Here is a 24,629-nt window from a genome sequence, read left to right as displayed (position 1 = left end):
TTAAATTTATGTGCTAGAGTTTACCACTTACTAAACTGCCAAACTATTTTGTTGTTTATTATCACAACAGTATTTTTTTCCCCCAAAATGCTGTATTATCAGTGCAGTTGTGATATCTATTCTAGGAATGACATTTTTAGTAATAGTTAATCATTTTCACCATGATGCTATTTGCTACACCTTTTAACTTCCTGCTTCCTTTTCAGCCATTAAACATGTAAAGAATCATAATTTGGGTACTAATGTAGAAAATATAAACCATTTTAATTCATATAAAGTTTTTTTTTTTTTAAAGATTTTGTTTATTTATTCGACAGAGATAGAGACAGCCAGCGAGAGAGGGAACACAAGCAGGGGGAGTGGGAGAGGAAGAAGCAGGCTCATAGCAGAGGAGCCTGACGTGGGGCTCGATCCCATAACGCCGGGATCACGCCCTGAGCCGAAGGCAGATGCTTAACCGCTGTGCCACCCAGGCGCCCCCATATAAAGTTTTAAGTTATGCCCAAATTCAGGACATTCTGAAGGCCACATGAAATATAATGTTTAATACCTTGAAATGATCTGTTTAACTCAAAGCAAAAGAATTCTGCAGTAACAGTGAGATTTATTCTACATCAAGAACTACAATGCCAGCAGAATGTGAGGTAATCATACAGTTTCAATATTACCCTTTAATAGCTGTGTTCCCAACACAGAGATAGAATGTCCTGTGACAGCTGTGTATGGTTGAGACTGTCCCTTGTCAAGATACAGTTCTCTGTTCTCAAAACGACCATAAGTAAGTAAGACCCTTTGTTGCTACTTTCAGGTTATCTCAATTTGCTCATATGTGTGAGCACATAGAATAGCAGATATTATTTAGTTACCAGCCTCTGAAGAATTGTTACTCAAACTTCATTCCCTCTAATGTTGAACTGCTACCAGAGTCTAGAAGCACACTTCTGTGTTTGGGTCAACAAACTTGGATCCTGCTCTCTCAATAAGAAAATCTATCTAATCTGCCTAGTGTGAGAGTTTAGGGACTAATTCATAGATTTTAAAGGTCTTTTCATTTACTGCACTGCATGAGGTGACAATCAGAGTTTGTTTTGTTCTGCCTGAATTTGATTTTATATCATCTTCACATATGGCACTTCAGCATTATCACCACCAGGCTTTTCCCATAAGAGCTGTGTACTTATGTTCTACAGCTCCTGATGTGACAGGGAATGCAGAGAATAGCACTGGATAACTGAGCCTGTCAAGAAAGGATGGATAGAGATTAAAATGAATGCATCATTTCTTTGTTATTCAGCTGCACCATAAAGCTACTTTCAAAATGTGACTAGTTATTTGATGAAGAAGAGATTTTTAGGATAAGTCTCTATGAATGAAGCAGTTGTATCTCTATTTTACATAAATATGAGTGTGTGCTTCATTCTTAGTAAAATGCCGTTTACTCATTTAGATTCCCAACAGAGTCTCAGGTTATCAACATTCATGTGATGGGACAAAAAGCTCAAGGCTGAGCCAGGAGAAATGAAGTATATGTAAATAATAATCATCATTCTAATTACAGCATGGATATTTATTTTTAGTGGTACTATCTATTGATAGCTTTCCATGTTCCAAGCATTGATCTAAGTCCTATTCCAAATAAAATATCATTTAATCTTTGCAACAGCTCTGAGAGTTATATTCTATTATCAGCCTCACCTTACTGATGAAGAAAATGAGGGTTAGCAAAGTTAAGTAATTTTCCCAAGGTACCAGTTTAAATGACAGAGCCAGAATTAGAACCTGACTCCAGACCTCAATTATATAGTGCTACTATCCATTGATATTCATTTTATTTCCCAGGTATCTTTTGATTATATTCCAAAGACACAAACTTTTTTTAAGATTATCTAAGTGCCCTTTATTTTTTTTCCATAAGCATAACTATTTCAGAAGTTGACTTTGTCTTGAAGACAGTATGTCAAATTTTATATTCGGATAAAGGTCACTGAAGTAGTGAGCATGTGCCTATGGGATGAATTTGTCTACTGTGAATTATATATCATCCCAACACTGGTTCGAATGACTATATTTATTATGTGGACTGGGGTGACAATGAGCAGGGGAATTGTGCTCCAGCACTAAAAATCTACTACAGAATTTACCTGAGAATTCATGATGTTTCTTAAAGATACATAGCATGGAGTTACATTCATATTCCTAAACATTTTTGGGTTCTTTATTTAATTAAATATCTTATTTTATTTTTGTCAAATGACCCTTTATTGAAATATTTTCCTTTGTAGTTCTTAACTAGCTGAGCATTCCACTGCACCATTGATGTCATCTATGATGTCATGAGGGTGGCATCTATCAACATTGCAGCCCACAGACTGGGCAGTCCCCAGGATCTTTTTAATGGTTCCAGAGAGTTCTCTGGCTAAAGATTGGTGCCACATCTGTTGGGCAATGTTGGCAATCTAATCAAAAGTGACATTTCCACTGCGCTTAATGTTTTTCTGCTTTTTTCTGTCTCTTGGCAGTTCCTTGAGGGCTTTGATAATCATGGCAGAGGCAGAAGGTACCATTTCAATTCAGGCCTATGTTTTCTGAACAGTCAGTTTCACTGTAATCCTCAGACCCTTCCAATCACTGGTTGCCTTGGCAATGTCATCACCAAACTTTTTTGGAGACAGACCCAGCAGGCCGAACTTTGGAGCCAAGGCAGATGTGGCACTAACTTTCCCATAGGTACATCTCAGGTATATGACTTTGATCTTGTTGGGATTGAACTTAGGTGGCAGGATGGAGGTGGCTAGTGTCGGATGAACCTGGATTCGGGATGATCAAAGACAGTTGCACCTTTGCCTCTTCTAAGCCAAAAGGAAGTATCTTATTTTAAAGCCATATGAAATACATTATGCTTTATATATCTTTTGACATAAGGCTAACTGTGTACAATACTCTCAAACCTACCAGCTGTGTTGAAGGAGCAAAAATATTTTGTTTTCAGACACCTTGATAGAAATTCTGAAGTTTGTGAGAAAACAGAACTTAAAAACGTAATTTTGTGAACCACCAGAAACTCTGAAGTGATATTCAAAAGGGAAGAGTTCTTGATTTTACCATAATAATATCCTTGTTGTTTTTCAGTAATAGATTGCCAAATTGAATTAAGCTTATTTTCCACTATGACTACTAGTTAGTCCCTTTACTTTTTGTTTCAGGATCTGACAAAATAAAGAATGCTTCCCCAGTCTGGGCCAGACTATGCTTTGCTGTGTGAATCACAAAAAGAAAATTTTAGGGCCCACAGAGACTGGTTAAAGAGATTTAGACCCTAAGAAATGTAATGTCTAAAACATAATTAAATGTTATGTTCATGTTTTATTCCCTCTGCCTTGAAGACAGAATTTTCACTTGCCCAAATTGCAGGGAAGGGGTGGCAGGGTGGAGGCTGGGCTGTTGCCCTTACTCTAGGCCTTGGAACTTGGGCTCTTCAGGCTCCACATATAGATGGATAGGGTTCTGACCTCTTTTATTACCTCTACCAAAGGAGAGGCTTGGAACTTAAGATGGCATGTACTTCCAATCTCTGCCAAGGGCATAATACTTTTAGACCAGTGTTTTGTGAACTGTTGATTGTAACACATTGATGGGTTGTGAAATCAATTTAATGGGTTTAACCAGTATCTTGAAAACAATTTGGAATAGAGTATATTGTACATTTTCAAACTTCTGTTTTTGTTGTGTGTGTGTCTCTGTGTGTGCTGGGTCACAATATAAAATGTATTTCTTACTGTTGGTGGTAAAACAACAAGGATGAAAGCTACTGCATTGGACTTCTATGCTTGATCTACCAATGATGACCTTCCTTTGCTTTATTCCAGAAGAAAAGGTGCCTTTTTTTCCCTCTGAGTAAATTAGGGAGTTCAACAAATAAGTAGGATTTCTAAACACAGGGCTTCAAGCAGCCAGTCTACATATATTGCTAATTCTTAATCAGTGCAGGTATGCAACTATGGCATCACCCACTTATCTTTGCATCTTAGTAAAAAGGCATATCTTGCATAAGAAAAGCAGACATAAATGATTAATATCCTCTGTTTACATAGGAAAAAAGTAATTATGTACTAGAAGTCAAGAGATTCAGATCTATTTGAAAAATTTTCAACAGTACTTAAACCAAATACCTATAATGTGCAAAGCACAGTATTGACAGGAGAAGGAGTGAAAAAAAGAATGAAACCCAGGTTCTACTGTCAAAGGTGCTTACAGTCTAGTGAGAGAGACTCGTAAACTAATAATTCAAGGGAACAACCATTGTGGGATTATACAGGTTCTTGTTCTATTGGCTCCCAAATCCATTCCTCATACTTCCCCTGCTCTACTCTGTATCATGTGTAGCTGAACCGTACAGGTGGCATTTCCAAGTTTCTTTTGTCAACTAGCTTCTATATGGGTTTGAACAATGGAAGCCACTGGTAAGATATTGGAGAATAGCAAGGCAAAGCCATAGTATTTCCCCCCCTTTTTTTTTGGTGTCCATGACTCCAGCTCTCTTTGTAAAAAACTCCCATGGTTCTAGGTTCCCTTCAATGGCCCTACCCTATATTCTGGTTCTAGTTACATCTGCTCTTCCCTTTGACCTTATAGTCCAGTACTGTAGCAAAATCCTGCTTTTGTGAATTTCTCAATTGCTTCATCATTCCTTGTTGGCCTCTCAGAAATCTTTCATAACCTGTGTAAAAATTTTTTACATTAAATTCCCTTTGTTTTATGTACTTAAAGTTGTTTCTGTTTCCTGGTTAGACTTTAGTTAATACAAGAGTTTAGAATGAAATATGTATGCATTATTATCATAATAATAATTGATATTAATTTAATGCTTTCACATGTCAGGTATTATTCTAAGTGCCTTTCATGTAGAAACAGCTTTATTTCACAGATGAGGAAACTGAGGCACAGAAAGTTTACTTAACTTGCCCAAGATCATGTAATATTAAAGCATTGCCTTGCCCTGGTTTTTAGTTTGGATTTCTTTTTTAAACTATCCCATGCTTTACCTGTAGAACTCTTCTGTTAGGTGTGACCATTCCTCAAATTTATTATGTATTTTGTAAATCCTGGTATCTTTTGATACTGATGGAGTGCTTGATCAATAAAAATGAACATTTATTGAGCACCAACTATATACTAAGCACTATGATAGGTGCTATACCTGAAAAAGTTATGATGACCGTGCTCTATAAAGCCACACCTCTTCCAACCTGCTTTTATAAGTGTGATGTCACTGCTAAAATCAAGGACTAAAATTAAGTAGAATAGACTTCTAAATTCCAGTCAAGTGAAATCTAAATGACAGCTCAGAAATGATATCAGTTTACTTTTGAAATAAAGTTGCATTTGGAAATATTCCTCTCTGATCCTCAAAGAAATCATTTGCAGCCTTATCCTGAAAACCAGTACTCCTTAATTTGTGCATTTGAAGTAAATACACATTTTAGTACCAGGGTAAATCAGGTTTGGGAAGTAATATTTCCTTTGTAGCTAAGTAATCATTGATGTACAACATTATGGTTGTTTCTCATTACTGTAGTTTGGGGAGCTACTTCTCTCAAACTTTCTCAATCAATATAATATAAATCTATCAGCTACCATCCAAACAACCCTCTGGGTATGGAATATTCAGCATGCATACAAGGCTACTCATATTATGAACTGAAATGTACAATCAAGCAGAATGATGTGCACACAGCTGTTTTATATTTAGTTGGCTTTCTAATGTGAGCTAATTTGTTGTAGGGACTGAGGGCATTACTAAGATTTATTTCAAGTTTAGGATGAGATAAAAATTTTGTTTGAAGGTGAAACTTCAGTCTCCACAACTTTAGCAGACATTACTTTTGTATTTCTTAATGTTGGATGGATAAAAGTGTTTGATATATTAGCACATATAAAGATAATAAGGCTTCACAACACCTCCTCCCTCCCTGAAACCAACATCTTAAAACCCCTACTTTCCTTTTGTAATGATAAATGTGAATAAAAGCAAAAGTGATATGAATATCACTTAGATTTGAAAACAGTCTATGTGAAAATTAGATGGTAATTGCATACCAAAATACAGTATTCACCTTGTTCTTCGATTTACATCTTATATCTTCTGACAGAAGGTAGGGCTGTTCAATAGATAACTAATGCATGGAAGGTGTTTCCATTTATGCATGTTTTTCCCTTGCACAAAGATGAAGCACAGAATGGGGGGGAAAGATCTTGAGGAGAGTAAAATGTCATCTTCTGATTTTAGAATAAACTAGTGCTATCTCCTGAAACTATACTTCGGCAGAAAACCTTGTAAGAAGGGAATTAGCATCAAACCATCATGCAGAACACATTACAACTATTAAAAGGGATGAAGTTAGTGACCCTGAATGGAACAGTATTGTGTTGGTTATAAAACCTAAATCTACTTTGTCAGTAGTGTAACAGGGTACAGAATTGTTAATTGTAACAACTATGGAAAATAGATGGACCAGAAACATTTAATTTTATTAATGAACATTGTTAATTTATTGAGAAATCTAAACTTTAGAGGAATGCTAGTTTCACTTTAGAAAAATTCTAGTTGTTCTTGTTGGCTCATTATGGAGACCTGGATGTCCTGTTTAATTCGAAAAACTAGCAAGTAGAACACATACATATTTTCTGCTAATAAACAATCAAGAAGGAAGGTACAACATCTGTGTTATGGAATAAGATATATTAGTGCTATATTAGTGACCCATTAACTCAGAATATAAATATTATAATTGAACAACTTTAGAGGCAATGTTGTTTAATAATAGGAAACCATCTAAACAAGTTTAAATATGAGTACAGGGCCTGAAAAAAAATCAAAATCCAAGCAAGCTAAAGTTATAGACCCTAATTAATATTTTAAATTCCATCATTAGCATTTGATTTCTTTACCCACTTATGGTGACTGCCATCTTCACAAAGATCTTAATGGTTCTTATCTCCTAAATATATATATATTTTTCAATTTGTATATCTCCTTCCATTCTCACAGCCTCTACACTGGATCAAGCCACCTCTTGCATGGACCATTACAGTAAGATTCCAAACAGTACTACTGCCTTCACACTTGTTGTTCTTGAATTTATTCTAATTCATTCTCCATTTGTTAGTCAATGTGATATTTCTAACACATACATTCAATCATATCCATTTCTCCACTCAAAACCTTCCAGTGTTTCCCCTTTCCATTCAGGGTAAAGTTTAAGCTTCTTAATATAGCATTTCAATTACTGCCTGATCTGACTTTGGTTTATTATCTCTGATGTTTAAGCACAATGAGGGTAGATGTTTGTCATAAATTAACATGGCCAGTGTTTTTAGCTCTTCCCTTTAAAACGTGGAGTCTATTTCCCCACCCTGTGAATATAAGTTGGCCTTGTGACTCTCTGATCTCTAAAACATCACAGAAGTCAAAATGTGAACTTGCATCTTCCACTCTTGTTCTCTGGGAACACTGGCACTGCTGTGTGAAGCCTAGGCAAGCCATATTGAGGATGAATGGCCACATCAAAAGAAATAGCGAAATACAGTATTCACCTTGTTTTTCAATTTATATCTTACGTAAATGCTCTGACAGAAGGTAGGACTGTTCGATACGTACCTAATGCATGGAAACATTTATGGAAACACCTTCCATGCATTAGGTGTATATATTTTTGACCCAAGAAGTACAAAAGCTAAAACTGTCTTTTCATTTTGTTTTTTTCTGCTTCAATGAAAAACATGATTTTTTATTCCATCACAATTTTTTATCCCAACAAACAGAATCGTGACTCACGTTCCACAAATTAAGTATCTCTGTAATAGCCCACATATTTCTGAGAGTTCTATCACATTTACTACAGCTCACCAACACCCTTTGCTCAGAGAGGTTGTGAAGACAATCATGACTTAGGAGTGTTGTTAGAGGTGGGGAGGAAGGCCCCTACAGCATAAACCTGCTTTGCATGAAAATCCTTGATTGGGTGGCTCATTAAGTAGGGATAGAACAACACTGGCTCCACAGCTATAATGTAATTATGAGTGGCCCCAGTCTCATGAAATCACATTCAACAATAAATCCAAAAGTAACAGAGGGTACAGACATGAAGTGACATCTATTTCCATGGAAAAGTATTCTAACTAACTTGTCAAGTCTTAAAGAACTTCAAGTTCCATTAGAGATGTGCTGAGGACTCCCTTCCCTAAGTAAAGGATAGATCTTGGCATGCTATCCTAGGTCTGAACTCTATTGGGAAATTCAAGGAATTGCTTTGGGCCAGTGTCTCAACTTTCAGGTACTCCAAAGGATTTAGTCAAGGAAGAAAGTGTGAAGTAAAGCTCCTATTGAGGGATTTCTGAAGCATTGCTTCCCCTCTGGACCCCCCAAATTTCTAACCAGTGGTTAGTGAACCTAAATAACTTGAAGCAATAGTCACTACCCTGAAAATTTATCTTTCAGGATCTCTTTCCTCTACCTTGACAGCTGTTTTCACTTCAGGGGGTATTACTTCTGACTAGAATAGAATCTTAGGTACCAGGTCATACATATCACCTTGTCTGGGTTTTCCTTATAGATAAACTTTATCTTAAGCAACTTTCTTCTAGCACCGTCTGACATGAAACGATCTGCTTGGAGTCTTACTGACATATGTGAATGTTCTGCTCTGGCACTAGTAGCAGTGTGACCTCAGAAAAGCATTCAACATCTTTGGGTCACTCTGTAAAATGAGCATACTACACACTTTACAGGTTTATTGTGCTCTAATTACTTCATGTTTCCTCAGAACCTTCTTCATATCACATAGATTTGACATCACCATCAGAATCATCTATTTTTCCTTCAGTCAGTCATTCAGCATTTTTTGAGTGCCTACTCTTTGCTAGATACTGTTTGAGGTAAAGCAGACTAAGATTGCTGTCCTTGAGGGGGCTATGCTAGTAGGGGGAGATGAATAATAAAGAAAATAAATGAGTAAAATATATAGTATATAGAAAATGATAAGCACGGTCAAGAAAAAATAAAGTAAAGCAGGGGTGCCTGTGTGGCTCAGCCATTAAGCATTTGCCTTCGGCTTGGGTCATGATCCCAGGCTCCTGGAATTGAGCCCTGCATCAGGCTCCCTGCTCAGTGGGAAGCCTGCTTCTCCCTCTCACACTCCCCTTGCTTGTGTTCTCTCTCTTGCTGTCTCTTTCTGTCAAATAAATAAAGAAAATCTTTCCAAAAAAAAGTAAAGCAGAATAAGGAGGGTTATAAGATCCAAGGCAGGGTGGGGTTTGCAGTAATCAAGGAAAGTTTCATTGAGAAAAAAATTTGAGTAAAGATTTGAAGGAAGTGAGTGAATTAAACAAATAGATATTGGGAGAAGAAAACTCCAGGCAGTATCAACAAGCCCCTAAGGGGATAACATGCTTGGCATGTTTGAGGGATAGCAAAGAGGCCAGTGTGACAGGAGCTGAGATAGTACTTGGGAGAATAATATAAGAGGTCAGAGAGATCATGGGGACTAAATCATATAGGACCTCATTGGCTATCGTGAAGAGTTTGGCTTTAACTTTGAAATAGAAATGCTTTTCAGGGTTTTGAACAGAAGACTGATATGATCTAATTTTCACTTTTAAAAGATCATTTTGGTTTCTTAGTTGAAAATAGACTATAGGGAAATAAGGAGGGACACAGCAATACCAGTTGGGAGGCTATTGAATATGGTGCTGGCAAGGAGCAGGATCATAGCTGCGGATGTGGTAAAAAGTGGTCAGATTCCAGATATATTTTGATAATAGACTAACAACATTTCCTGATGAATAAGCCATGGAATGTGAGGGAAATCGAGGAGTCAAAGATGACTCTAATGTCTCCAGACTTTTATGTAACACATCCTTCTTACATATTCCTATAAAACTTACTGGTTCTTTTTTTGTTGTTGTTCTAGTCAATCCAGGTCTCAACATTACCGACTAACAAATTGATTAATGAATAAATGTTATTTTAGTGTAGTTTTGGTTGTAAGTTATTGTTTTAGACTGACCTTAGGTTAAGCAGCCAGAGGGTGTAGAGATGATTTACTGAACTGAGGTTCAATCAAGGGTTAGAGCCTATTAAGTCACTTCCCAGGAAATCTTTCTTTATGCTACAAGCCCAAGTTCTTATGACAAGCCTGACTTCATGCCCCATTATGACAGCTTGCTTTTGTTTAGACTCAGAATTATTTTGGCTCTGAACTCCCTTAGATATATAATTAAGGATTAAATCTAGATTCTTAAAAAGAGTTCAAAAGGCAAAGCCTAACTGTTACAAGTGGTAGGAACAGGTTATTCTCATTCACCCTGTTGACCCAGGTTATTGGCCTTCCAAATGAAATACTTTAAAACTGACTTTTAAAACAGAAACTTCCTAATTCCTCTTCCATTCCTCAGTCCAAGAAGTTGATATTTGAAACTCCAAAGGCTTGTAGGTATTCCAATGAAGAGAACAAAATACTTTATTTTTTAAATTTTTTTGAGATTTTTTAAAAATGTATTTGTCAGACCATGAGAGAGAGCACAAGTACAAGCAGGGGGAGCTACAGGCAGAGGGACAAGCAGGATCCCTGCTGAGCAAGGAGCCCAATGTGAGACTCTATCCCAGGACCCTAAAATCATGACCTGAGCTGAAGGTAGATGCTCAACCAACTGAGCCGCCCAGGCATCCCAAAAACGAAATGCTTTATACCTCAAATGTAAGAGGCAATTATTCTTTGCTGGATCAATCCCAGAAGCATAACCATAGACTTAGTCCCAAAAGTCATCATTTGAGGAAATGCATGGAACAGTGGGGTCAGGAAATACCATAATGTTTTCAGTAATTGAAATAACATGGAGATTTTGTTTTTCAGGCTTCATATCTTGACTTCAGTAAAGAAGGAAAATCTAGTATTTGATTAGCATCTTGTTTAGGAACATGGTAGGGCTAAGAATTTGGCCACTAAGCATTTCTTCTCATTTTTTATAGATATATAAGAGAAACCAATTTAACAGTACTCACTAGTTTGCGATTCCTCAATTTAGAATTTTCTATTTCAGACTTGGTATGAAAAGTTTACAGCAGTATTTGAAAACTGTTTCCAAAATCACTTAGAGAAGGTGTCGATCAACAGAGACACACCCTTTTACCTTTTCATGAATCAAGATAAGACATTTTATCTATTTCACTATCTAACTACTCTTTACCTTCAGAACTTGTTTATTCTTTGTTAAGAAAACTTACCTGAACCTTTATGTTTAGGCAGCATAGGACCTTTGGAGGACCTTCATCCTTTCTATAAAATCATCTAGGACAAGGAAATCTAACAAATATTTGTTGTTATTATGTGCTATAGGATAATTAAATTAGTGTAAGTATAAAGCATTTTATTCTGAAATTGACATGACCAAGCTTAGTCAGCTAAAGGCTCCAACTTCACCCTCAACTAATTTGACAAAAATTAGAAAATAAAACAGTTTTTTGGCTTAGGCTGTATGTAAAATCAGGAAAGTTTTACTTTTTTTCATTATATATTAGCATTTTGTCCTCTTACATTCATTACCTACTTACTTCAGACACTAGAGTATCACTATCACACAACTTTATAACGAGGTTCTTTTGGTGTATGCAATTCAGTACCAAATTCTCTCGGTATCCAAAATAGACCCATCTAATTCCTTAAAATCCTAATATACTACCATGAGTTGCCAGTATATTACCCATCTGCTAGATTAATTATTGTAGATATAACTCCATGAGAGTAAGCAGTTTAATAGACCTGTCTTGGTTGAGAAGAAATAAATTGATCATTTCTTGTAGAAATATTAACTCTTTCAGAACTTTGGAGCCTTTATTAGGAACTATTGACCTAAAAAACAAACAAACAACAAAAGATACTTACTCCAAGAAACATTCCCTGATGCCTATAGTGCATATGTCTTTTTTTTGCCCAAGTCACTTCAACACTTGTGAATATAATTTATTCTGCTACTTTGTCATTGTACATTGCCTTTTGTTATCTTTCCATTCATCTTTGTGGTCATTAAAAAATGATCAAATGATACACAATTTAAATTGTTTTATAATTTTTATATATTGTTTATTTGTCTTGTAACCCTACTCCATCTTGTGTGTCATACTGTGCTATAAGCTGAAGGATATCTACCTCCCCAAATTTAAATGTTGAAATCCTAACCTCCAGTGCCTCACAATGTGACTATATTTGGATATATGCCCTTTAAAGAAGTAATTAAGTTAAAATGAAGGCATTAGGGAGTTCCCTAATCCAATATGGTTGGTGCCCTTATAAGAAGAGGAGATTGAGACACAAGCATGTATAGACAGATAACCATGAGAAGACACAGGAAGAAGGCAATCAACAAGGCAAGGAGAGAGGCTTAGGAAGAAACCAACCCTACTGACACCTTGATCTTGAACTTCTAGCCTCCAGAACTTTGAGAAAATAAATTTTTGTTGTTTAAGCCACCCAGTTTTTGATACGTTGTTACAGAAGCCTTAGCAAACTAATACATACAGCCAACCAACTTTTTTGTGGTTTGTGTAAAAAGCAGAAGTATCTTATAAATGTGGGTTTGGAAATCCAGTTCTTTGTGAAGTATTTGTAATCACAATGATTTTCTTTCAGTGTCATTCCTTTTAATTGATCTGTTTGGAAATCCAGTTCTTTGTGAAGTATTTGTAATCACAATGATTTTCTTTCAGTGTCATTACTTTTACAATGATCTGTTTCAGAGTTGAGTCGTAAAGCATCATTATTCATTTAATTTGGTTGACAACTCTAGATGTATGCCTTAATTCCACACATATTGGTTGTGTGCTTCTGGTAAGCTAGGTTCTCCTCTAGATGTTGAGGATACAGTGATGAATACACTAAGGCCTTCTCTTGGTGGAGGTTGCTTTCAAATAGTGGCAATAGTTAATGGATACCAAGTGGTTCATTTCTTGTTCTTACAAAAGTATATTTTTCTACATTAATGGCTTTAAGATAACAGTCAAGTATTGCTTTGTACTGTTATTTTAACATATTTTTGAAGTTGCAAGATTTGTAAAAACCCAAATACTTTGAACTACTACATTCTAATGACATTTCACAGTGCATAGAATATTGTATACAACAGTTCAGCAAATGCTTGACAAAATTTATAATTTCTCCTTAAATTTGCTGTGGTGGGAAATGTTTGGTAGCACTACACACTCAATTTTCCATAATGTTAGCTATAATAATTACCACTGGTTTTTTTTTTGGTACCACATTGAGTTATTACTTTATTTGGCTATTAATTATCATCCACATTAATTTCTTCCTCATATTTTTATATTTACTTTATAAGACATTCGAATGCAGAATTGATTTTGGAAATTTAAAAAAATATTTCAGATTCTGTTGTTAGCCTGCTTTCTATACAGTATGGACACTACTGGCTAAGTATAGTCTGATAACATATTGTTGAAATGGAAATCTCTTCATGACATGGCAAATGTTTAGGAAACTGTCCTCTGATTTAGTGCCAAAACATGATAAATCTCCTAGATTAATAAAATGTCTGAGTTGTTCTTATGGGGAAAAATGACCATCCTAGTAACTGACTTTATTTTTATATGTTAGTTTCAACATCTTTTTTTTCCCAGTCTGTAGATTCCTTGTAGTTTTCCTTTGTTTTTAATTCTTTTTTTTTTTTGCTTTTATTTGTTAGTTTTAGAGCAAAGTAAGCAAGGAGTTCCATGTTTGCTAAGTTGATTTCCATCTAATAAACAATTATAACAAAAGATTTCATTGCTTTGTTTCGTGCATTAATTTTTACCATCTTGGTTCTGACATGGATCTGAATATGATGTAGTTTGTATATTTCTAAAGAGGGATAATGAAGACTACATGTTCATTGCTTTACACCTGTGTCTTAATGCTGAGGATTTTTGAGGATGATATATACACACTGAAAATTCAATGGATGACCTTAAAGTGCACTAACATTTCAAGTGACATTTTCCTACATGATTTATACTTTGCCCAGTGGTCAGACAGTGAATCAGTCAAGCTTACTTGTCCTGATTCATGAAAAGGTGAAAAGGTGTGTTCTCTGTGACTCAACACCTTCCCTGGGGTGATTTTGAAAACAGTTTTCAAAGACTTACTCTAACTTTTTAAACCTGATTCGAAAGTTTGAAACCCTAAAAACAAAAAAATCAAAACAACAAAATGATGCATAATATTTGGTTATTATATTTGTAAAACATGATTCTTTCAAGACCAGATGGTATTTTTAAAATTCATTACCTCTTTCTCTCTAACAAATTATGTGCATTTTTTTATTTATTGCAAGAACTGGTCCAACGACATTTTTCCTTCATAGCTTGGATATAGGCTGGGGAATTATGCACATATTTGACAATCGGGAGATATTTGGAATTCCACAAAGACTACTAAAAAAAAAGGGTCCAGAAAAATTTGATGTTAGAAAACAAAGCAATTTATTCCTAGAAGGAAGTAAAGAGCACTAGGAGAATGAAAACCAAAATAGACTTAACTGTAAACAATATTTTTTTAAATTTTTTTTTTACTTTTACAAAAAGAATAGAGTCCAGACAGCAGCTATAAATAACAAGGTCATTTACTTAGGTGAGAAAAACCAATCTGTTTTCTCCAAGTAAGCATATACACGCAGTTCATCTTGCCAAGTGCCAACACCTTGGACAGTGTATGCAGAGAGAAGACAAAAGCTGTCCTTGCCAATAAGAACCTCCAAAGTCAGAAGTTCCACAAGTTTCAGGAGTAATGAAAAATGTATTTGCTATCCTGAAAGAGTATATAGGTTCATTCATAAGAGTTCATTAGTCAAGACCATGTAAAGTCCTTACAAGTCAATGGAAAGAAGACTGTGCATACAACAATTGTCAAAGACCAATGGAAGAGCAGGGAAAGACCTGAGAGTTCCATTAAACTCTCCTTCTTATGTCAAAGCAAAATCTGTAGTGAAAGGCAAACGTAAAATTGAAAAGGAAAGAAAAAAGCTCTAGTTCTATAAAAAACATACCTAGCAGAATGGCTAAAAGCATGAAAGTAAAAAAATCAATTTTCCCCCACATCATCTATATGAGTTCAGGATTGGAAAGCAAAGCAATATACAGCACTTGTGTACTAAAATGTGTTATGGCACAGTTCATTGCCATAAATGAATAACAGAAATCTACCTCCTCTTTGAAATGGAGATCAGTAAACAGGCTTCATCATATCAAGGGATTTCAGTAAACAGATAAGTGGATTTGGATGTCTACCAAGTATCAGTTTTTTAGAGTTTAACTGGTTATATATGTTAAATTGGGCAGCCTGTTGGGTTTGAAACATTTCAGATTCAGTCCATTACTCTTATTTTTAGGGGACTTCAGTTTCATTAGATATATTTATTTTTTTTAAGAAAAAATATTAACTGTTTCAAATGATAGTGAGCTTTTATTGTAATTAATCTATCAGTATGTAAGGCTTATAACTTTGTGTCTTGGTGATAAAATTCAGTCTCACGTTTACAACAGAAATGGAGACCACAATAATGTTTTATGAAAGAAGTAAAGTCAATAGCTTTATTCACTCTGCAGCAGGTTCATAATTTCAAAGCGTAGAGTATTTCTGGTTGTTGATAGAAATCTTTTGCAAGACAGTTGCTTTGAGCTATGGGTAACATGGGTTAGAGAAGGGATTGGTGCAATCACATCTCCAAAATAATGAAACATTATAGAAATTAGTGTAGAAACCTTGGGGATATCAAGTTGATACCTGATTTCCATTTCTCAGAAATGATGATTCTGGGTTTATTAATTACCCATGAAACCATACTTTGATTTGGCATGATAAAAATACTGCTATTAAAAGACAACATGTTTATGGGACATCTGGGTGGCTCAGTTGGTTGAGCGTCTGGCTACTGATTTCAACTCAGGTCATAATCTCAGGGTCATGAGATCAAGCCCTGCATTGGGCTCTGCACTCAGCAGAGAGTCTGCTTGAGTTTCTCTCTCCCTCTCCCTCCACCCCTCCCTCTACTCTCTCTCTCTGAAATAAATAAATTTAAAAAAGATGACATGTTTCTGAAAACCCAAATTTTTTACTACTTTAGGACATCAGGTACCTGTACAATTGATTAATGTTGCTATTCTATGACTCTATTTTCATCTTCCGATCCCAAACAAACAAAAAATATATATAAGTTTGGAATAATTTATTTTTAGGAATATGAAAGCTAAAAGCAGAAAACATTAGTTTTAATAATAATTGAAGTAAGGTTCAGTCTTAGGAATCATGAAAGCCAAGATTTTTTTTTAATTTTCAAAGCTATTATTTATGGTACTTGACCTGGTTCATACACAAGATGGTGGGTATGATAAAGAACATAGAAAAGATCATATGCAGCCAATGAATAAAACCTAAGCCTGAGAAAGAAAAATCAAGAACAGAATAACAACAATCTAAGTCAGCAAAAGCAAGCTTAAGTTTTATACTAAAGTTGTATGCTCTAGATTGGTCACATGAAGTCTAAATTACAAGGGCATAGTTTTGACTATCAATAATTTAGATCTCAGTAATGCATTTAGAATCACACATAATATATGTTCTTTTTTCTCTCCTTATAACTTATTGTGGTCTCTGGAAACAGACTGCCTGGGTTTGAATCACAACTCTACAACTTACTGGCTATGCAATCCTGGACAAGTCATATAATCTTGTTTCTGAAATATGGGGATACAAGATTTGTTCTGAGTATTAAATGAGTTAGCATATGTAAAACACTTAGAATAGTGCCTGACCTATAGAAAGTAATTATATATAGTATATGATATATATATGTTATATTTGTGTTATTATTGTTAGTAATACATTCAATAAAAGGGTAAATAGTAGAATAAAAGTGAGAATACATTAAAATATAGATTTATATTCATTAATTTAACATTTGTTGAGGTCCTAGTGTGTATTAAATATGATATTTATTGCTAAGGATACATAGTGATAATGGAATATTACTGAGTCATAACAAAGAATGAAATCTTACCATTTGCAATGGCATGGATGGAGCTAGAGAGTTTCGTGCTAAGCGAAACAAATCAGAGAAAGACAAATACCATATGATTTCACTCATGTGAAATTTAAGAAACAAAACAAATGAGCGAGGGGAAAAGGGGTGCCTGGGTGGCTCAGTCAGTTAAGCATCTGCCTTTGGCTCAGGTCATGATCTCAGGGTCCTGGGATTGAGCCCCACATTGGGCTCCCATCTCAGTGGGGAGTCTGCTTATCCCTCTCTCTCTGTCCCTCCCCCCATTCATGTTACTTTCTCTCAAATAAATAAAATATTAAAAATGAGCAAAGGGAAAAAAGAGAGTGAGAGAAACAAATCAAGAAATAGACTCTTAATTATAGAGAGCAAACTGATGGTTACCAGAAAGGAGGTGGGTGAGGGGACAGGTTAAATAGGTGGTGGGGATTAAGGAGTGCACTTGTTGTGATAAGCACCAGGTGTTCCGTGAAATTGTTGAATCACCGTACTGTACACCTGAAACTAATATTACACTGTATGTTAACTGGAATTTAAATGAAAACAAACAAACAAACAAAAAACGTGAAGAGGGTGGAGGCTAGATTGAAGGCAGAGTGTAGGGGAACAAAATTAAAACCTGAGGTTGGAGATGAGGACATTTCCATAATAAAGGTATAAAATGATCAGGCTCTAAATTAAGCAATGGTTATGGGAGTAGGAAGAAAAAGACAGACTAAAGAGATGTTTAGGAAATGTAATTCACTGGCTTTGGAGATCAATTTGGGTAAGTGGGCAATGTGAGGGAAAGGATTAATTAAAGATGATATAATGGAATATTAGTCATCAAAAACAATGAAATCTTGACATTTGCAATGATATGGATGGAACTAGAATGTATTATGCTGAGTGAAGTAAGTCAGTCAGAGAAAGACAAATACCATATGATTTCATTCATATGTGGAATTTAAGAAACAAAACAGAATAACATAGGGGAAGGAAAGGAAAAATAAAAGAAGATGAAAACAGAGGGAGGGAAACCATAAGAGACTCTTATGGGCTGCTGGAAGGGAGGTGAGTGGGGGATGGGGTAATTGGATGGTGGGCATTAAGGAGGGCACTTGTTATGATGAACATTGGGTGTTATTATATGCAACTGATGAATAACTAAATTCTACCCCTGAAACTAATAATACAGTATATGTTAACTAAATTGAATTTAAATAAAAAAATTTTTAAAAAATAATTCTACCTCGGATAAATGAAGTAGAAAATACAGGAAGAAGAGTAAATTCTGGAGAGGAAGTTCTCTGTTCAATTTAAGTCATGTGAATTTAAGTTACCTGTTAGATATTCACATAGACAGCTTTATATATGAGCCTGAATGTCAAGAAAGAGATCTGAGTTGGAGATAAAGACTTGAAAACCAGCAGCTTTGGTGATAACTGAAGATAAGAGAATGTGTGGGGTTAGCCGCAAAGAAGGAGAATAATTACTTGGGAAGCAACAACACTTAACTGGATACATTTAAAAAGAGGAGATCTAAGAGGAGAGTAAGGAGGGGTATACAGAGAGGTAAAAGGAAATCCCCTTGGTTTCTCTTAACTTTGTTAAGAGAGTCAAAGAAATAAAAAAATCATTTGAATGGTAGATGTGGCAAATGATGCTATGATGTTAAATAAGATTAATTCACTTCACATGTATTTACTGAGTACAGACTATACGCCAGATACTGTTGTAGGGATACAGAGGACAGAAAAAAATCCACTGGGGTCATAGATGACCTTCACAAAAGCAGATTCAGGACTTGAGGGCAGCATACAGATGTCAGTGAGTCAAGGAGAGAATGGTACTGGGACAGTGGATATAAAACAGAGTAATTCTGGAACCTTGATGGACTGTGCTGGCATGGAAGTCTTCATACTACAAACACCTAAAAAGACTGGATAAAAGAAAATCAAAATTTTAAATACATGTTTAAATATCCGTGTTCCTGAGAAACAAAAGGAAATCCCTATGTACCAGAGGAAACTGAAAGGTAGATTGGAAAGTATACAAAACAATACTTTGCCAGCCATGTAGCATGGTGCTAGGATGGGCATGGGATGCATAAGCAGGGAGTAGAATAAAAAAAAAAAGCCCACACTAACTAGGGGATTTGGTTTTAAATATCCACAAAAGGACTCTAAACAAGGTCTTGGCCCTACTCAACGTGGAAGTAACAAAAATGAGATGTGTATGATTCTAGTAGACACAGAAAATCAGAATAGACCAGTAAAGAAATTGAACATACCTTTTAAATACCTACTCTTCTACATATAAACACAATAATACTCATTAACAAAAATAATGACATGGTTTTAAGGTTTTTATTCAAACATCAAAGATCACTATAATATACAAACTTGTCAGGAGTTTGAAAATGAGTTCAAATCTCCAAATCGGTTTTTAGAACTATTTTGTCCAAAGACTGTACAAGAAATGAAAATTACAGGCAATCTCACTTATAAACACAGGTGCAAATCTACAAAATAAAATTGCAGCAAAGAGAATTAAGCAACAAACAGTAAAAATAAGTAAAATGATAAATAAAATAAAATCCTGATCAATTAAATTTTAACACTAGTGTGTCTAACATTTTACTGTTTTTATTAAAATCCTGATCAATTAAATTTTAACACTAATGTGTCTAGCATTTTACTATTTTTATTAACACTCCTGCCTCTCCTTACAACTTATCTTTTTTTTCCTCATCATATCTGCCTATAAAGGTTGTTCTTTCAATTAACATATATAGTGATGGTGATTTTTTTCTGTCAGGGTTCAAGATAAGTTATGAGTTAGAAACTATCTAGGAAAGTCCCACCCAAACTCAACTGACTAACTTAATGGGAAAGACCTTTCTAGAAAGTCCTTGTTCCATCAAAAAATTAACCAATAGGCTGTCAATAGTTATTTTTGAAGGAGAGAAGAAACTGCATTTTAAAATCTTAACGTGTTTTGCTCCCTAACAAAAAACCTTTCTTCATCTAGGCACCCACTAACATTTTACATTTGCAAGTGCCCAGATTAAAAAAAGATTTCAGGGAAGTATTAAGGAATGTATGAATGCATATGAATACAAATTCTTATTGTGTAAAAACACATGTAGTTACAATACAGAAAGGCTACAATGTTCTCCCAATTTTATACTCAAGTGTAAACCACAGCAACTGTGCATGTTGGAGATAGACTCCTGGTTAATGCTACAATTTAAACCTCACATTCCATCAATCGTATTGAGTTGCCAGTTTGAAGAAAAAATATTTTTCCCTTTGTGAAAGAAGTTAATTATGCTTCCTTGACCACTTCTAAAATATTTGGAATGATGCCTCACATTTTCAAAGCTTATGCCCACATGTTACAAATCTAAAGGCTCTGGATTTGGTTGACACATCGTAAATCTTCGGATTATATAGGAATATCCTAGTTAACTTGGCAGAAAGTGATCATCATGCAGTCTTCATTTGTCTTTCTAAACTAAAAATTGTAGAACTGTTATTTAAGATAAGATGGATAGCTTATTAGGATTGGTTAGTCAACGTGTACTGAGCAAGCACTTACCAGACATGATGCTAAGTTTGGGGGATATAGCACATAAGTCAGACCTCACCCTTGCTTTCTGAACTTCATAGATGGGAAACAATCTTGTTTTTAAACTCTCCAGACCTGCCCAGCAATTGAAAACAGGCAATTATGTATTTTCCTCTTTTGCATTCCTCCCAGACACATGCTTGTCTTTGCTCAGTTGGATAAACCATATAGAATCTCCTTTGACCACATGAGGTCAGAGCCCTTTCATCTTGTAATGGCCACGAACCACTCACAGAAAACACTACACCTGAGGTAAGAACTACTTGTAATTTATCTGAAAACTGCATTAGTTATCTATCCCCAAGTTCTTTCCACATCTGAACTAATTTAAAAGAGGAAGGAGAAATTTTGAGATGCCTAAAGGAAACATATTTAAGACTTTTGGGAAAGGAATCCAACAGTGTGTCAATAAGGGGTAGATGATTAAAACATACAAGACATACACTTGAGGCCTCAAGACTAAATAAAGTATAGCACAGGTGTTAAATGGATGAGCACATAAAATTGTGTTATTATTTTTAATGGATAAATTTGAAAGTTTGAGGATTGGGTTTTGGGAATAATTTAGATAAAATTAATTAGAATATATTGAACTATTAGAGATTAAGCTAGATTTAGAATGTCAGAGTAACAGAGGTCATGCCTATTTCATTTGTTTTATTTGAGAGATACATTACAAACAAAAGCATACAGAATGAAGAATTCATTGCATTTAAAAGACTTTGAAGCCCTATTTTAGGTAAGTGTACTTTACCTTCATTTGTAATAATAAAGAGAACTAATCTGCTCAAATTTTGTTGATAATTGTAAAATTTTGCTAGCTTTTTTTTTTTGGTTTTTGATGTAAAGTTCCATGATTCATTAGTTGCGTATAACACCCAGTGCACCATGCAATATGTGTCCTCCTTACTACCCATCACCAGCCTACCCCATTCCCCTACCCTCCTCCCCTCTGAAGCCCTCAGTCTTTTTCCCAGAGTCCATAGTCTCTCATGCTTCATTCCCCCTTCTGATTATCATATGGTTTCACTCATTTATGGAACATAAGAAGTAGGAAGATAAGTAGGAGAAGAAAGGGATAAAGAAAGAGGGGGTAATTTTGCTAGTTCTTAAAAATTGTCTTCTAGTCCATTCTATTCATGGACTGTATCACTTGAACTATAAAGGAAGACCACAGAATGAAAGAAACCTGTTTTTTTTTAAAGATTTACTTATTTATTTGAGAAAGAGATAGAGAGTTGGGGGGAAGGTGAGAGGGAGAGAGAGAACCTCAAGCAGACTCCCCACTGAGCATGGAGCCAGATGTGGGGCTCCATCTCACAATCCTGAGATCATGACCTGAGCTGAAATCAAGAGTCAGCAACTTAACTGACTGAGCCACCCAGGTGACCCAGGAAACCTGTTTTCATACCTTTGCATCATCATTTGCTAACTCTAGGCACATGGTTTATCTGTAAAATTTATTCCCATTGTATTTATGTGGATTCTATGCCACCAATCTGTTCAGAATATTAATCTCACAAGCTATAAATACTGTAACAAAGGAGAGAGTTCATCTTAGTGTAAATTATGAATTTTTCCTTTGGTTGGAAATAGTCTTGAATAATGCTCACATATGAAAATGGAATATAGAAATTGCCTACAGTCTTATGAAAAAATTTGTATTAAAAACACAGAAATAAATTAGACTATTCCTAAGACTTTGTTTAATGAAGAGGATATTGAGGTGTATCTGGGGTAGTATGAACTCTGTTAAAAAGAACTTGTTGCTGTAATAATAGCTATTTGCCATAATATTTTAGGGGAGAGTCTGGGATTGTAGTGCTCCACACTTCAGAACATATGTAAAATTATTTTCCTGGTATCTTGCCATCAGGTGCCTTTGATTTCTTGAATCAGATTTTATACTTTGTGACTAAGTAGGTGACAGTGGTAGACTAAAATAGGTGTATTCCTCTCATAAGGGCTAAAATCATCCATCTTTTTCTAGTTGCTGTTCAACTGAAAGTAGTATATATGGCATCATTAAGGACTCCTGGGGTTTGGTTAAGTGAATTTAAAAATAACTTGTGTCTAATCCTAAAAGGACCAATGCTTTTGTTTAAACTTCATTTTCTGAGATGGATACTTTCCAAAATGTACTGCATTCTATAAGATTATATGAATCATAATTTAATCTCCTACTAACTACTTGGAGTTATCATTATCAAATATATGACTACAGATATATATTCAATTGCTAAATAACATCATGAAAGTACTGAGCCCAAGAACTCACTCCCTTGAAAAATTACTTTTGTTGAACTGAGTTTTAGTCATTTTCCTCTTTCTCATAAAGTGGAAGAAAAGATTGTACAACAGTCTAATCTCCTGTGGGTGTAGCATAACCACCTTTCCACAAAATTGATGAATCAAAATCCAAAGAAGCCTTCTCCTAAGTCATTGTTTTACTTTTCAGAAAGCTTTACTGTTGCTATAATCCTCTTTTTGACTTGTCAGCAGCATTCTGAACATTATCTGCTATTTTTTAGACATCACAATGTACCATAGTTTGCTCTTTCATTAGAACTATAACTCTTCAAATTGAAAAAAGAAGTCCTATGGCTGATATGATTGCACAGTGATATACCTAAGGACTATTGAGATATAGGTGGCTGTACACCCCTCCACCACACACACATTCTATCCCTCTCAGAGAAGCTGCTGCCTTAGTGCTTACAAGCTTTTTGAGAACTACTGGCACTGAAATGACTGTTAAACTCAGAAGACTATAGAGCGTGCAACAATATGATATCAATTATCTTTTTGTGACTGGCTTTCTTTGGCATGAAAGTCTCTACCATTTGTTTTCCTTTCTCTGTTCATGTTTTCTCCACTTTTCCTTATGACTTCTATTTTTTTCAGGTTTTTACCTGAAAGAGACTTTTTTCAACCGATGAAATTTATATTCTATTGATGAGCCAACTAATCACAGTATGAGGGGTGACTTGCTCTTGGCTTTTTACTGCATTCATACCTGTTTATTGTACAACAGCTATTTCTTTTCTTTTTTTTTTAAAGATTTTATTTATTTATTCAACAGAGATAGAGACAGCCAACAAGAGAGGGAACACAAGCAGGGGGAGTGGGAGAGGAAGAAGCAGGCTCATAGTGGAGGAGCCTGACATGGGGCTCGATCCCATAACGCCGGGATCATGCCCTGAGCCGAAGGCAGACGCTCAACCGCTGTGCCACCCAGGCGCCCCAACAGCTATTTATTTTCTTACAGTACTCTTTTAGATATTTGCAGTTTCTGGATGTCTGTAAAGCATTCCTCTACTTTCAAACTCTTGATATTGTTTATTCATATAAAATACTTATTGTCTGTCATGTGTCATGCATTATGCTAAGTATTGGAGATAAAATTGAGAACAAGTTAGCTATGATGACTTCTTTCATAAAGGTTCCAATCCTGTGCAAAAGATAGAAAAATAAACATTGGCACTAAATTACAGCTCTCTTCCTCTTTTATGCTAACAATAAAATGTGGTGCCTAAGAAGTGACAACCAATGGCCACACCTTTGATACAGCAGCTCAGAATTAATTCTCACATTAATTTACAGGAGATTTTTGCTTTGGTTTGTTTTGGTTTTAGCAGAAGTGCTAGACACGGACAAGGTTTTGTGACATTTGTCCTCTGTCTAAACACTTTAGAAGGCACAATTTACATGGGATTCCCTACAGCTAATAAAGTTTTTTTGGCTTCTATTTCATTTAATAGCCGTAAGTCTAAGAATAACCATATGGCATTTCCATTTTGATATTGCTTCTTTCAAAGTAAGGTTTTGCTTCAGATTAAATGACTTGAATTTGGTTAATCCTACGTTTCAAGAAAAATAATTACATTTATAAGTACTCTTACTTAAAAACAAAAAGG

At 35.3% G+C, this 24,629-nt stretch overlaps 1 pseudogene; it reads right to left on the bottom strand.

The window, feature by feature from the left end:
• Positions 1-2,285: 2,285 nt before the first annotated feature.
• Positions 2,286-24,629, bottom strand: part of LOC100483802 — a 172,420-nt pseudogene continuing 150,076 nt past the window's right edge.

The sequence above is a fragment of the Ailuropoda melanoleuca genome, chromosome X (assembly GCF_002007445.2).
Source record: "Ailuropoda melanoleuca isolate Jingjing chromosome X, ASM200744v2, whole genome shotgun sequence".
Taxonomy (NCBI): Eukaryota; Metazoa; Chordata; class Mammalia; order Carnivora; family Ursidae; genus Ailuropoda; species Ailuropoda melanoleuca.
Note: the sequence above shows the minus strand (reverse complement) of the source record. Positions and strands in the feature narration are given on the sequence as shown.